We start from the raw sequence: 14,716 nt of genomic DNA, 5'->3' as shown, positions 1-14,716 counted from the left end.
AATATACATACTTATTTCCATAGTGGCTGTACAAATTTATACTCCAGATAACAATGAATTAGGGTGTCCCTTTTCCTAGCACCTAACCAAAATTTGTTGTCATTTGATGTTTTTTTTATTTTTTTATTTTAATTTTTTGGTTTTTCAAAGTAGTGTTTCATTCTAGCTCAGGCTAACCTGGGTTTCACTATACAGCCTCAAGATGGTCTGAAACTCATGGCAATCCTCCTATCTCTGCCTCCTGAGTGCTTTGATTAAAGGCATGTGCCACCATGCCTGGCTCATTTGAGTTTTGATGACAGCCATTCTGATTGGAATGAGGTAAAATGTCAAAATCTTTTTTTAAAGTATTTCATTTTTATTTATTTATGAGAGAGAGAATAGGCACTCCAGGGCATCTAGCCACTGCAAAAATAAAACCTCCTAATGCATATGCCATCTTTTGCATCTGCATTATGTGGGTCCTGAGGAATTGAACCTAGGTACTTTGGCTTTCTAGGCAACCACCTTAAGTGCTAAGCCATTTATCCAACCCTCAAAGTATTTTTAATGTACATTTTTCCAGTTGGCTGAGTAGGCTGTTTGTTGACTATTTGGATTTCTCCCTTTGAGACCTCTCTGTTCATGTCTCTGTCCCATTTTGAACTGAGTGGTTGGCTTTTTATTGGTTTTTGGAGTTCTTTGTGTATTCTTGATATTAAACCTCTATCATATATATATATATATATATATATTCTCCTATTCTTTAGATTGTATATTGAGTCATTTAATAGTGTGCTTAGCTTTATAATAGCTTTATAGTTTCATGAGATCCCAAGGGTTGACTTATGCCCTGGGTTACTGGGGTCTTATTCAGAAAGTCCGTCCTTACACTTAATATATTGGAGCAGTTTCCATATATTTTCTTCTAGTCATTTCACAGTTTCTGATATTATATTGAGATCCTTGATACATTTGAGTTTATTTTTGTGCAGGGTGAGAGAAGAACATATGAATTCATTGTTCTCTCCGTGCTTATCTAGTTTCTCCTATACCATATGTTGAAAATGCTACCTCTTCTCCAGGGTGTGGTTTTATTTCACCTCTTTGTCAAAGATCGTGTGGCTAACATTGCTTAAACTTATTCCTGGATTGTCTATTCCATTGTTTTATATATATATATATCTGTTTTGTGCCAGTATCATGCAGGATTTGTTATTATAACTTTGTAGTTTATCTTGAAATCATGTATCTTGGGATCACTGGCAGTATTTATCTTGCTGAGTACATTTTTGGCTCCCTAGCTGAGTGCTTGTTTCATTCATATAAATTTTGAGATTATTTTTCATTTTCTTGGAGAATATTGTCAGAATTTTTATTGGAATTTTATTGAATTGATACATGATTTATGGCAGAATGGCAATTTTCATGATATTAGTTCTTCTAATCCATGAACAGGGGAGATCATTCCATCCTGTGTTATCCTCAATTTTTTTCTTCAGTGTTCTATTGTTTTCAGTGTAGTGATATTTTAATTGAGGATGTCTTATACTTTTTTTGGTTAGGGATATTCTAATATTTTCATTTTTTTAGCTTTTTAAAATGAGACTGCTTTCCTGATTTCTTTCTTAGAATATTTGTCATTGGAATTTAAGTGGAGTACTGATTTTGTGTGTTAATTTTATATCCTGCCACTTTGCTGAAAGTGTTTATCAGTTTTCAGAGTTTTAGGTGGATTCTTTGGGGTCTCCTTAATATTGAATCATATAATTTGAAAATAATACTAGATTTAATTTTTCCTTTCCATTTTGTATCCCTTCTACATCTTTTTCTCTTCTTATTACTTGATCTAAGGCTTCAAGTGTTATGTTAAATATTAATGATGAGAGTGGAAACTCCTGTCTTCTTTCAAAACTTAGGAGAAATGCTTCAAGTTTTTTTTTTTCCTATTTCTTGTGATATTGACATTGTTTGTTGTCTGCAGCATATATTATGTTCAGATATAATCCCTGTGTTCCTTGCTTCTCCTTTTTTTTTTTTTTTTTTTTTGTTGTTGTTGTTTTTTCGATGTTTCCAGGTAGGGTCTCACTCTGGTCCAGGCTGACCTGGAATTAAATCTGTCATCTCAGGGTGGCCTTGAACTCATGGCAATCCTCCTACCTCTGCCTCCTGAGTGCTGGAATTAGAGGTGTGCACCACCATGCCCGGCTTTCTCCATTTTTTTTTTTTTAATCATCAAGGGTTATTGTATTTTGTTGAAGGCCTTTCTCAATCGATGCTATTGAGATTATCATGTGGTTTCTGTCCTTAAGTATATTTATGTAACATAATATGTTTATTGATTTACATATGTTGAACCATTCCTATATCCCTGGAATGAACCCTACTTGATTGAGGTGGATTAGTATTGTTCATCTGTTCATTAATTTAATTATGCCAGAATTTCATGGAGAATTTTTGCATCAAAATTCACCAGGAATTTTTTTCAATATTATTTCATTGCAGAGTCTGTCTAGTTTTGTTATTAGTGTAATTCTGGCTTCAGAGAAGAAGTTAGGGAGCATTTTCTTCATTTAAACTTTATAAAATAAAATTAAGAATCGTTGTTTTGGTTCTTCTACAAAAATATGGTAGAATTCAGCAGTGAATCCATCCAGGCTTGGATCATTGTTGGTTGGGAGATATTTTTAATTATTCATATTTTTATTTTGTAGAGAGTGAGAGAGAGAGGGAGAAAGAGAGACAGAGGGAGAGAGAGAGAATTGGCGTGCCAGGGACTCAGCCACTGCAATCGAGCTCCAGGTGCTTGTGTCACCTAGTAGGCATGCGTGACTTGCACTTGCCTCACTTTTGTGCATCTGGCTTATGCTGGATCTGGAGAGTCAAACATGGGTCCTTAAGCTTCACAGGCATGTGCTTAAACAACTAAGCCATCTCTCCAGCACAGTTGGAATATTTTTGATTACTGCTTCATTCTTGTTAGATGTTATAGGTCTATTTAGATTACTTATCTATTCTGGGTTTAATTTGAATATATCATATGTGTCTAAAAATTTATCAACTTTTTCCAGATTTTCCATATTTGTAGAATATATGTTATGAAATGTGTCCTTATGATTCTCTCAGTTTCATTGGAATCTCAGGTAGTATCTTCTTTTTCATCTCTAATCGTGTGATTAGGGTTTCTTTGATCTATCTTTTGGTTAATTTGGCTAAGTGTTTATTAATCTTGTTTATCTTTTCAAAGAACCAGCTCTAAAATTTATCAATTTTTAAAATTGTTTTTTTATTTCTAATTCAATGTTTGCTACCCTTTTCTTGGTGTTTCTTTTTGCTTGATGCTTTTGGGTTTGAATTGTTCTTGTTTATCCAAGGCCTTCAGCTTGACATAAAATCCCGATTATCTGGCTCCTTGCCCTTCTACCTTTGCCTAAAGACTCCCTCTCTGAGTCACCAACAAACTCCCCATTTCCCAAAAAATGTGTGGTCTCAATCCTCTTACTCAAACCTTATGTCTATTGAATCCATTGATATTTAGAGTTACTACTGAAGGAGATGAATTAATCCTGGTTATGTTGATGATTTTGTGTAATTTAGTGTTTTCTTTATCTTTATCCTATTTGCTTTCACAATTATTCTAGTTTTGATTATTGTTTCTCTCCTCTTCTGTAGCCTCTTTGGAAAGTTTATTCTTCCCTTTAGTGCAAAGCATTCCATTCAGTATTCACTGTAGAGCTGGGTTAATGCTCATATATACATATAGCCAGCTTTTACATAGAAAACTTTCCTTTCTCCTTCTATTATGATAGATAATTTTGCTTGGTATAGTAATTTGGTTTGGCATATGTGGTCTTTCAATATTTAAAATACTCCATTCCATGCCTTTTGACTTCAAGAGTTACCATTGAAAACTTGGATTTTATTCTGATGTGCCTACCTGTACAAGTAATGAGCTGTTTCTCTCTGGCTGCTTTGATTATCCTTTCTTTGTTTTCTGTGTTTAGTGTTTTAACTCCATTTTGATGTGGGGAATATATTTCCTGGTTCTATTTGGTGTTCTGCATGCCCTTTGTACCTTGACATGCTTCATTTTTGTATGTCTTGCGAAATATTCTTCTATAATTTTACTTAAAAGATTTCCTATGCCCATGACCCTGTAGTTCTCCTACTTCTATGATCATGCTTCAAATGTTTTCTCTGTTAAAGATATTTTACATTTCTCGTATGTTCTGCTCATATATTTAAAAAAATTATTTGTTTATTTTTATTTATTTGAGAGCAACAGAGAGAGAGAGAAAGATGCAGAGAGCGAGAGAGAGAATGGGTGTGCCAGGGCTTCCAGCCACTGCAAAGGAACTCCAGATGTGTGCACCCCCTTGTGCATCTGGCTAACGTGGGTCCTGGGGAACCGAGCCTCAAATCAGGGTCCTTAGGCTTCACAGGCAAGCGCTTAACCGCTAAGCCATCTCTCCAGCCCCTGCTCATATATTTTTTGAACATGCCATTGACTTTGGTCTCTCAATCTACTCTGATTCAGCTGGGGGCAAAGGATGGGCTCCCTAAACTGCTCCAGTAACAGATGTGTCTGCACCATAGTTTTTCTTGTCCTATGCCTGTGCATGGGCTTGAGTCTGGTCTACTCCAGATAGTGTATGATGAGTGACCTTGCTCTACATGTTCAGGTCTTGTGGCATAGTTCTGTGTTGGGTGCTACAGGACTTACTGGAGACCTGGGACTGGCAGCCTGGTCCTTGTTGCTCTGTAAATGTAGTTTCCACCCTCATCTGGTTTGGGTGCATTGTGAGGCCATAACTCACCAGGCACCTGTGCCCAGTAACCTGATCTTTATTTTACTCAGTGTATGGCTTACAAGGGCATCTGGGTTAGATGCAAAGGGTATTCTATTGCACCTGCTACGTGTGCCCAGTAGTCTATTGTATCTGCTACCTGTTCCCAATGGCCTGTTCTTCATTGCTTCTGGTGGGTGACCTGCACACACATCTAGGTTGTACCCAGAGGGACAGCCTATTCCAGTGATTTTTGAATAGTATGTATCCATTGACCATCTTTATTATTTATTTATTATAAAACATCTTTATTTCTTGATGAAACTTTTGGGAAGTGCAGATGTTTGTAATTACCGAAATTTTCAAAACTCTGCTATTGAAAGGTCATTTGGGGGGCTGGAGGGATGGCTTAGCAGTTAAGTCATTTGCCTGCAAAGCCAAAGAACCAAGGACCTAGGACCAATGTTAGCCAGATGCACATGGGGCACATGTGTCTAGAGTTTGTTTACAGTGGCTAGAGGTCCTGGCATGCCCATTTCCTCTCTCTCTCTCCCCCTCTTTCTCTGTCAAATAAATAAGTAAGTTAAAATATTAAAATGTAATTTTGAATACCAGATATGTTATTTTATAAATGACACTATAAATATCCACTGGGAGAGTTTTCCCTTATTCATTCACTTACAGTTTTCCACAGCATACTTTTAAATAATTCTTTAAATTTCAGAGTTTCAAGAACTGTCTTCTTATTTTTGATTTTGGACAAAATCTTGCCAGGCATGGTGGCACATACCTTTAATCCCAGCACTCAGGAGGCAGAGGTAGGTGGATCACCACAAATTTGAAGCCACCCTGAGACTATGTAATAAATTTCAGGTCATCCTGGGCTCTACCCCCCAAAAAAAATAATTAAAAAATCTTTTTTGTTGTTTATTTTTATTTATTTATTTGAGAGAGACAGACAGAGAGAAAGAGGCAGAAAGGAAAGAGAGAGAGAGAGAGAGAGAAAGAGACAGAGAATGGGCGTGCCAGGGCCTCCAGCCACGCAAACAAACTCCAGACATGTGTGCCCCCTGGTGCATCTGGCTAACGTGGGTCCTGGGGAAACGAGCCTCAAACTGGGGTCTTTAGGCTTCACAGGCAAGTGCTTAACCACTAAGCCACCTCTCCAGCCCATTTATTTTTGTTTATTTTTATTTATTTATTTGAGAGTGACAGACAGAGAGAAAGAGGCAGAAAGGAAAGAGAGAGAATAATTAAAAAATCTTAACGATACCCCAGTACCCTTTTCATGAGTGAACACATCTAAACTTCTGTATAGATAGGTTCCTCTAGGCACAGTATAAACGGTGATGTTGCATTAAGGAATATAGTCAGACAAATGTCAGTGTAAGGATAATGATTTTTTCATATATATATATGTGTGTGTGTGTGTGTGTGTGTGTGTGTGTGTGTGTGTGTGTGTATGTATGTATGTCTTCAAAGCTAACCTGCTGACAAATAGTTAATGTTTTCTACACTCCAAAACTGGGAGAAAATAGAAGGTACAGTGGAAATAGTTGAAGGAAAATTGAGCAAGTGTATGGGAGACTGTCATTGTGCTGAGCTAATTCTCAGGATGAGGTGTTGAGACAGAATTCTGTGCATTTCAATGTTTTCACAGACTTAGGGCAAGCTAAAGTTTAAGGACTTGTGGCAAGATGATACATTTAAATAAAGGTTGGTCAATTTAAGGTAAAGTCTTACTTTTTTCACTTAATACATAATTATATGCATGTCAAATCTGTATTTTAAAGATGGTAATAACACTAAGGGTACAGTGAAGACTATTTGAAATAAGAATTTTTTGGAGCTTAGCCCTTATTTGAAAAATCCATTTAAATAGAGTGTATCTATTTTAATGTAATGAACTTCCTAATTATATGTAATGCAAATCACCTGAGCTCTTATGAAAATGGGGACTCAGACACAAATGGTTTAGGGCAGGGACAACACATGAGAAGATCAATGCAAAAAAAGGCTGGGAAATGTAGTTTGTGCTAACAGTAGGAACCTTGAAACAAAATATTTTTTTAAGTATATCAATAACTATGAGAAAAACAAGACATACAAAATTCAGTTTTCATTCTTGGATTATAGCTAAAGTGCTACTACCATATTTTCATAGTTGAGAGAATTCCACAGATATGTGGGAAAAGCCAATATACAGCCATATGTCATGCAATCAGAATGTAAATTTAGAAAAAAAATATTTATCTCAAGATATTACAGGTAACAAAATAATGTAAATCAATATTTGAATTATGAGTGAGAATTAATAATTTCTGACTATGAGGTCAATTTATTTCATGTTTTATGATACCCATTGACGAATTGAGATACATTCCTATACAAATTATTTGGTACCATTTTATTCCTAAGGTAAAAATCAAAGAAATATTGTTTTTAAAATATTTCTTTTCAAGCAGAGATATACAAAAATAGAGAGTGTGAATGGGTGCAGAAGGGCCTCTAGCCCCTACAAACTCTAGATGCATGTACTACTACTTTGTCCATTTGGCTTACATGTGTACTGGGTAACCAAAGCCAGGTCATTAGGTTTTGCAGGCAAGCACCTTAACTGCTGAGCCATTTCTTCAGCCCTCAGTTCATATTATTAACATTCTTTATTCTGCTCCTACTTAAAATAAATGAAGGAAAATTTGAGCATTGTCCTCTACCGTAAAATTACAAATAGCCTTTCTGACTAGTCGTTGTTTTTGGTTAATAATCAGTAACTAAGTCTGAATTCAATTTAATTTGATTACAGATTTTCCACAGATAAAATATTATTTCTCAAAAATTTTATGTCAATTCCTCATTTTCACCATGTGCATATGCTTGATATATTTAAATTATCCTTATTTTCTTGATGTAAATGTGAATCAGGAGAGTGAGATCTTGTCTTGAAACAAAGTGAGACTTAACTAAGGAATAAAAATTCAATGAATAATTGCTGTGGCCTCAGAAATTAAATGCAGTGGCACTCCTTATTGTGACATACACTAAGAAAAACTGAGTTTTAAGACAAAGGTTCCCATATAAATGTTTAATTTCTTAATAGTTAAAACCTTGAGGAATAGAGGAACCTAATTTACTTTACTGAGAGTTTTAAAGTCAGTTTTATCAACCTTAAACCATAAGAAATTGGCATCAGTGAGCTGTTAATGAGGGAAGCCTTAACTATACGACTCAGTATTTTATTGATTAATACCTTGATATCAAGTATACATATTTCAGATTTTACCTAATTAAATGTTCTTTCCTGAGCAATTTTTATTAGTGCTGTAACATTCTGGTGATGTTTATCTGTTTTTTTCTTTTTCTCTCTTTTTGGTCCCTTTTTTACTTTGCTTTTTGATTATAATAAGTAGAAGTTATGACCTGGAGCAACTGTTTTAAGTTTTTATTTGGTTTAGTTGCCAATCTTTGTGAGTTTCTGGGAAAAAAGTAAAGAATAGATTTTGTTCTCCCTGCATTATCTAAATGAGCCCAGTTTCTCAGGAGACAGGCTAGCAGAGACTACTGGGCTGTGTTGGAAGCTGATTGTGCCATCTGAAACTGAGTGGAGAAAAGTGAAGAGTCTAGAGTCAGGCTATGTTCAATCTTGGCTTGATTTTTTTTTTTTAAAGGGGGAAATCCCTGTGACCACCCCTGGGAGAAGAAATTAGGGCTCTTTTATCTCCTTTCTACAGGAGTCCTCACTCATTTTTCTTTTCTTTTCTTTTTTTTTTTGGCATAAAGTGTTTTATTTTCTATGTGCACACAGTAAAACCCCACGAAATGTCTCTTCACCTTTCCTGCAGTATTCATTAAAGAATAATTGTTTCCAATCACTCTCTGATCTTTAAAATGAAACAAGACAAACGCCACATACACTTCTCCAGAGAGAACGCCGCGTCTTCCCTGGCTCCCTATTTGCTTCCACATCCTAGAACCAGGCAACAATCCCAAGCCACCCCACCTCCTGAACCAGGGACTGTTTACACTGGAGGGAAAAAGAAGGCCAGTGCACATTCCTACACTTCCGAGGTTCACACAACCACAGAGAGCCTGGAGTCACATGACCGGGCGCCACCCTCCTCCTCCTCCCTGGACGGCTCACAGGCACACACCGCAGCGCCATGAGCAAGGCGTCCCTGTGCTCAGCGTGGCAGCCAACTCCTGAACACGCCTGGTCTTTGCTCCAGTGAGTGACGGATCTGTGGTGAGCCTCAGACTCACGTGTGGACAAGATCACTTGAGATCCGCACTCCGTATGTGGCTGCGTCATCACTAGGATCCTAATTCTATTTTCCACATAGGTGACCAGAGTCGACATGGGCTTCTGACCCCTTCGCCCTTCTTACAGCTTCAGACTTAAACCGGATGTCATCGTAGAACATTTCAACTACCGATTTCAAAGGGCAAGGAGATGGTGAGCAGAAGAGGCGGGGACAAAAGAGCACACCTCGAAATTGCTTTAATTACATGTCCACATATGCACCATGTCCATCAGCAAACCAAATGAGATGGTACCGCTCAAACGTGATGCCCAGTCTGTACTTCAGCATTGTGTTCACTGGTCGCAGAAAAGAAAATAAATGTAGGCATGAAAGTCTGTAATTCCCTCCATTTAACACCTCTCGTATTCATATCTCGATGAAAAATGACCACCCACTATTACAGAAGGCAATATAATCACAAAAGGACAAAAATATTCCATAAAAATATATCCAACTATGAAAAAAAAAAACTGCTTACTGGTATCACCACATCCTCCTCCTCTGTGTAGTTATATACAGCACATTGTTTCCTCAAATAAATGTGTCCCTGTACTTATTCTTCAGCTGTCCATTTACATATTCCTCTGTCTGTTCCAGTGCTATGTTCATGTACACATCCATGCAGGCCAGGACCCCTCGAAAATCCACACCAGAATTTAAATTCACCACAACTGGCTGTCCAATGATTTGCTTTAAGAAGTCAACGAGGTTTGCTTCCGCAGACTCATTTTAACCGTACTTGCAACCGGGATCCGGAGCCCTCACCTCAGACGCCGCACAAGCCCTCACCCAATTTTTTTTTCCTCCCCAACCAAACATAGAGCATGGGGATATAGTATGGTCTATGTGCCTCGGGGAGGAAGGAAGGTCCAGGACAGGATATCCATGCTCATCCTCTTGGTTAGCTCCCAAGCTTGAGTACCTCCAGACGTCCCCCAGCCCTGCATGTGTCTTACATCATGGCATGTTGCTGCGACCTTCCTGACCAGCAGGATAAGAACGACCAGCAAACAAAGATCCTTCTCGATCACACTTTATTGGAGAGCCTCTTGGTTAACAGGAAAGTTGATGGCGAAGGGGCCGGGGGGCAGGAGTGTAGCTGCTTTTATAGGGTGTAATACTACAAGGCACCTACGGATTGGCCGCCACCTGCTCACCCACCACCCAGGGCCACGGGATAGGCCCAGGATGCATTACATCATGTGCACGCGCAGCATCAAGCAAGACTGTCGCCAGGATATGACCAAGTAGGGGGTTGTTCGTCACCACTCTCAGCAGGAAGTCAGCGCCATCTTGTAATGGCGTCTGTAGCCGCTCCCTGCAGCATGTGAGTGGTGCCATTGGCAATATAAGCCCATGTGTGAAGACTTCTGTATGTACTTCTGTCTTGACAGCCTATATGTACTTCTGGTGGAAGGAGTTTACTGGGACTACTTTCTGTTGCTCTGTGGGAGCCTAGGATATTGGTCCCCCCATTTGTGAATGTTTAAGAATGGTCTACAGACTAAAGGGTATTATTTTAAAGGTACTCTTTGGTTTTATTACCTTAAACATAGGGATCCTATCCTTTGTTGATATTAGAGAGAGACAGATGAGAAAGAGTGTGTCAGAGTTTTTAGCCATTGTAAACAAGCTTTATACATATGTGCCACCTTGTGCATCTAGCTCTCATGATTTCTTGTGATTTGAACCTAGGTCCTCAGGCTTTCCAGGCAAGCACCTTAACTACTAAGTGATTATTTTCTTGATGTCTTTTTATGGTATCTATCTGTTTATATCCTAGTATACATTCCAGGTAAGTCTGTTTATCTTATGTAAGGAGTTTTTAATCTGATTGAGTACTTTGATTCAGTTTACCTATTTAATCTTTTTGTCTACTGAGAAATTTCATTTAACAGATGTGACTTTAGGTGTTCAAAAGAGAGGAACTATAAAGAGAAACAAAGTTATATATTGTTTGTCATTTTCTTGTTATGGACAATTGGCCATTTTGTCTCTTGACAGGGTCTGGGGGATACATGGCTTAAACTTGTTTGGGTTCTGAGATAAAGAGGGTGCCATCCCTTTTTTCAGATTCCAGCTTGTCATGACTTTAAGTAACATGTAACAGTAAGCAAGAACAAAAGGAAATAACAGAGCAGAAAGCTAAGAATCTTGACATTTTTTGTCTTCCTCTGAAGTTGTTTGTTTTTATTAGGAAATTTATTTTACCCATTTGTAATATATAAGGTGATAGGGTCTTGTCTATGTCTAACCTGGTTAACCTCCAAAGAATGTGAATGATATCTGTGTTTATGACTTTGTGATCCACCTAGCATCAGACATCATCTATGTTTAATGCAAGCTGAATTTAGATTAAGTCTACTTCCATGCATAAAACTCTTAGAGTATCCTTAAGACTCTGTAAACAGTTGAAAAATTTTAAATTTTAGGCTTGGTGGTTTTCTATATTTAGTCTAAAATTTGCTGTTTGTTCCTTACAAAAGGAAATTAATTTTAGGCAAAATTTGGTCTTTTTAGATCTCCTACATCCTTTTTACATATGCACACCTTCATGTACATACTTTAACATTTTGATTTAAGTTCCACTCAAAAAAGTATTTTTAACAAGCATGCTATGTCCAACATTGAAAATTTCTTCCAAGTTTTTTAATCATCTCATCTCAATCCATAATTAAGCATCTTTCTTATAAGTCTATTAAGAGAAACTACACCAAATTGATTAATGCTATTACCCATTGGCAAAGAAGCAAGTAGTCTATCTTCAAAGATTTGAAGAAATTTGTAGAGAAACAGCCTTAACAGAAAAACTTAGAATTTTCTTAGTATTTATGTTACCAAAATTTCTTTACCTGACAAAGGGACTTGTTTTATAATACCAGTATATATACCCACAGATTTTCTGCGGGGCTCCTTCCCGCACAGGTAGTGCCGAGGGAAGGACCAGGCCTGCTGGTTCCTCCCTAGGGGTTGAGGGGATGATGAGCATCGGACGACTCAGAAACCTCTCCTGGCCACCGGAGAAAAACCACACTGAGTCGGGAGTCTTTTCCATGCAGAAACAACTCGCTTCTGAGCAGTTGCCTATATCCTGTTGGGGACGAAGGCGGGGATTTTAGGGTGGGAGAGGAGGTAAGGGCCAATAGTAAACTGTAACTATTGAAATGGTAATTATAATTAACACAGGGAAGTAGCAGGCCAGAAGCCATTAGGCATCCTGCTGAGTCATAGCTGGCCAGAGACAGGTTGCCAAACTTTAGCTAGGCTCAGGAAGGTCCACTAGGCCTCAAGCCTGGGCCTTTCAGGGCCCAACAATTTTCTATAACCCCTTGATTTGAGATATCTCCTATTAATAAACTCCATAAATACTTTTAAGTTATAAATATGAGTATAGGCAAAACATGACAACCATTTTGGGGACAATCTTCTTTTGTTGGGGGGGGGGAGGTAGGGCCTCACCCCCAGGGAGACCTGGAAATAACTATGTAGTCTCAGGGTAGTCTTGAATTCATGGTGCTCCTCTGGCCTCTGTATCCCAATTGCTAGAATCAAAGGCATGAACCACCACACCCTGCTGGAGATAATCTATATTAATACCTCTAACAAACTTGGAAATGTTTTTATTAAAAGTAACTAAGGCAAATTTTTGTTTTTGTCTTCTAGTAGGCTGGTCTGGAACTCAAGCCAGGTGCCTTTTAAGAAACAGAATATTGTAATCTTTTAAAATAACTGACAAAGACTTCTGGCCCTTAGAGGGAATACCTGCTTCACAAGGCCCCTGAGAGGGTATGATAAAAACTGATGTTTATCTCCTCCTGTTTTTTTTTTTCTCTCTCTCTCTCTCACTTTCCCTCTTTCATCTCTCTACCTTTTTTATCTCTTTTTCTTCCTTCTCTTTTTGGGTGTTGACCTGTAACTCCCATTTCCAGCAGGTTGATATTATCCACAATGAGCTGAGGTTTTGATCAGAGAGACCTACAAGGTCCCCAAAAGAAGACAGATTTCTGTCAGAGAGCTTGATGACTCACCAAAAGTTAGTAGTAAGACCCTATTGCTGAAGACACCTTATGCTTTTAGCACATAACATAGAGTGACATGGCCAGAAGCTGGAAGCTGGAAGAGAGTCAGTCCCCAGACAGTCAGTGCATCTAGTGCCAGAAGGTGCTACATGAGCGACTGGGGGTAAATGGCCAATATATGTCCCAGCAACTCATGGTCTAATCTACTTAGCAGCAAATAACCTGGTGTGATGCCCACACAAGTGCAATAGTGGCACACAGCCATGGTGGAGAACCACCTGCTCTTGATTTGGCTAACTGATCCCCTCAGTGGTATGGGACTCATAGCTGGAGCTGGGAAACAAGTCAGAACCATATCCAAAATTGAGCCCACTCTCCATTATAAAGCTCCCACTAATCGTGGGCTATAAGTGGGCCTACACCTATTAAACTCTCTCTAAAAAATAATGGTTATCACATTTATCTGTTGCTAACTTTACTCTCCATTGGAGAATCTGCTTTTCTTTTTCAGATAGATGCAGATCCTAAGGATAGAACCACCCAATCATACTTCAAAAGGGCCCCAGCTGAAACTAAGAATAATGGGGGAAACATGTAAGAGTGCTGTTTTCTTGGCGAACTGGGTACCAGCACAATGGTGAAGGAGATAGACACAGAGAACAATCAACCCCTACCAAACCAGATATCCAGAGACACAGAAGCTCCCAAGATCTCAACACTGAAGCAAACCTAAAATGAACCCTATATGGCTCAAGGAAATTTGAGGAAGTGGGGACAGAAAGAATGTCAGAACCATATGTTGGGTCATGATACGCAGAGACATTTCCTCCTACCCAAAACTGATGGCTAACCTCACAGTGCACAAGCCATATAACCCAATAAGGAGGGTCCCTGTGGAGTGGGGAGGAGAAGGGGGAGGCTATCCATGGGACCAACTTGGCTGTATTCACTGAGTACAAAAATAAAAAAAAAATTACCTGGCAAGTTATGAGCCACCACTTCAGAGAGAATTTTGTTGTTTTTAATAATCATCTATGTAAGTTGAAGTTCACCTAGAATATAAACTCAGTAATTATATTTATGATATCATGTAACAAAGTATGGCTTTATTTACATAAATTTTAGCTCACCATAGGTTTTAGTTAAATCTGACATTTTAACGACAAAAAAAGTACAGTAAATCAAATGTCAAACAAAACCTTCAGAGAGAACTGTTGGACTATTTGGATTAATGAAGAAACCAAAAAGTGTCTATAAACAGCATCTTATGATTATTGTTGTTGTTGTTGTTGTTTTCAAAATATGGTCTTACTTTCGCCCAGGCTGACCTAGAATTCACTAAGTAGTCTCAGGGTGGCCTCAAATACACGGTGATCCTCCTACCTCTGCCTCCCAAGTGCTGGGATTAAAGACATGTACCACCATGCCTGGATAACATCTTATTTTTTAAAGCCTAAAAAAGAGAAAATATTAGGCACAGTTCAAATTAAAATTATGTACTTATTTTTATCAACTATTTAAAAGTCACATGGTTTAAAAATGTGGAGTTAGGCTATCACATTGGAACCTTGAGCTGGTGTTCTCCTTCTCAACTTGTTAGAATAGGCCTGTGCCATCAGGCCTAGCTCAT

At 38.2% G+C, this 14,716-nt stretch overlaps 1 pseudogene; it reads right to left on the bottom strand.

Moving 5' to 3' along the window:
• Positions 1–9,550: 9,550 nt before the first annotated feature.
• LOC123456513 lies at positions 9,551–9,795 on the bottom strand (annotated as a pseudogene).
• Between the last annotated feature and the right edge of the window lie 4,921 nt (positions 9,796–14,716).

This window comes from Jaculus jaculus, chromosome X, assembly GCF_020740685.1.
Source record: "Jaculus jaculus isolate mJacJac1 chromosome X, mJacJac1.mat.Y.cur, whole genome shotgun sequence".
Classification (NCBI taxonomy): domain Eukaryota; kingdom Metazoa; phylum Chordata; class Mammalia; order Rodentia; family Dipodidae; genus Jaculus; species Jaculus jaculus.
This window is presented reverse-complemented; position numbering and strand designations above follow the sequence as displayed.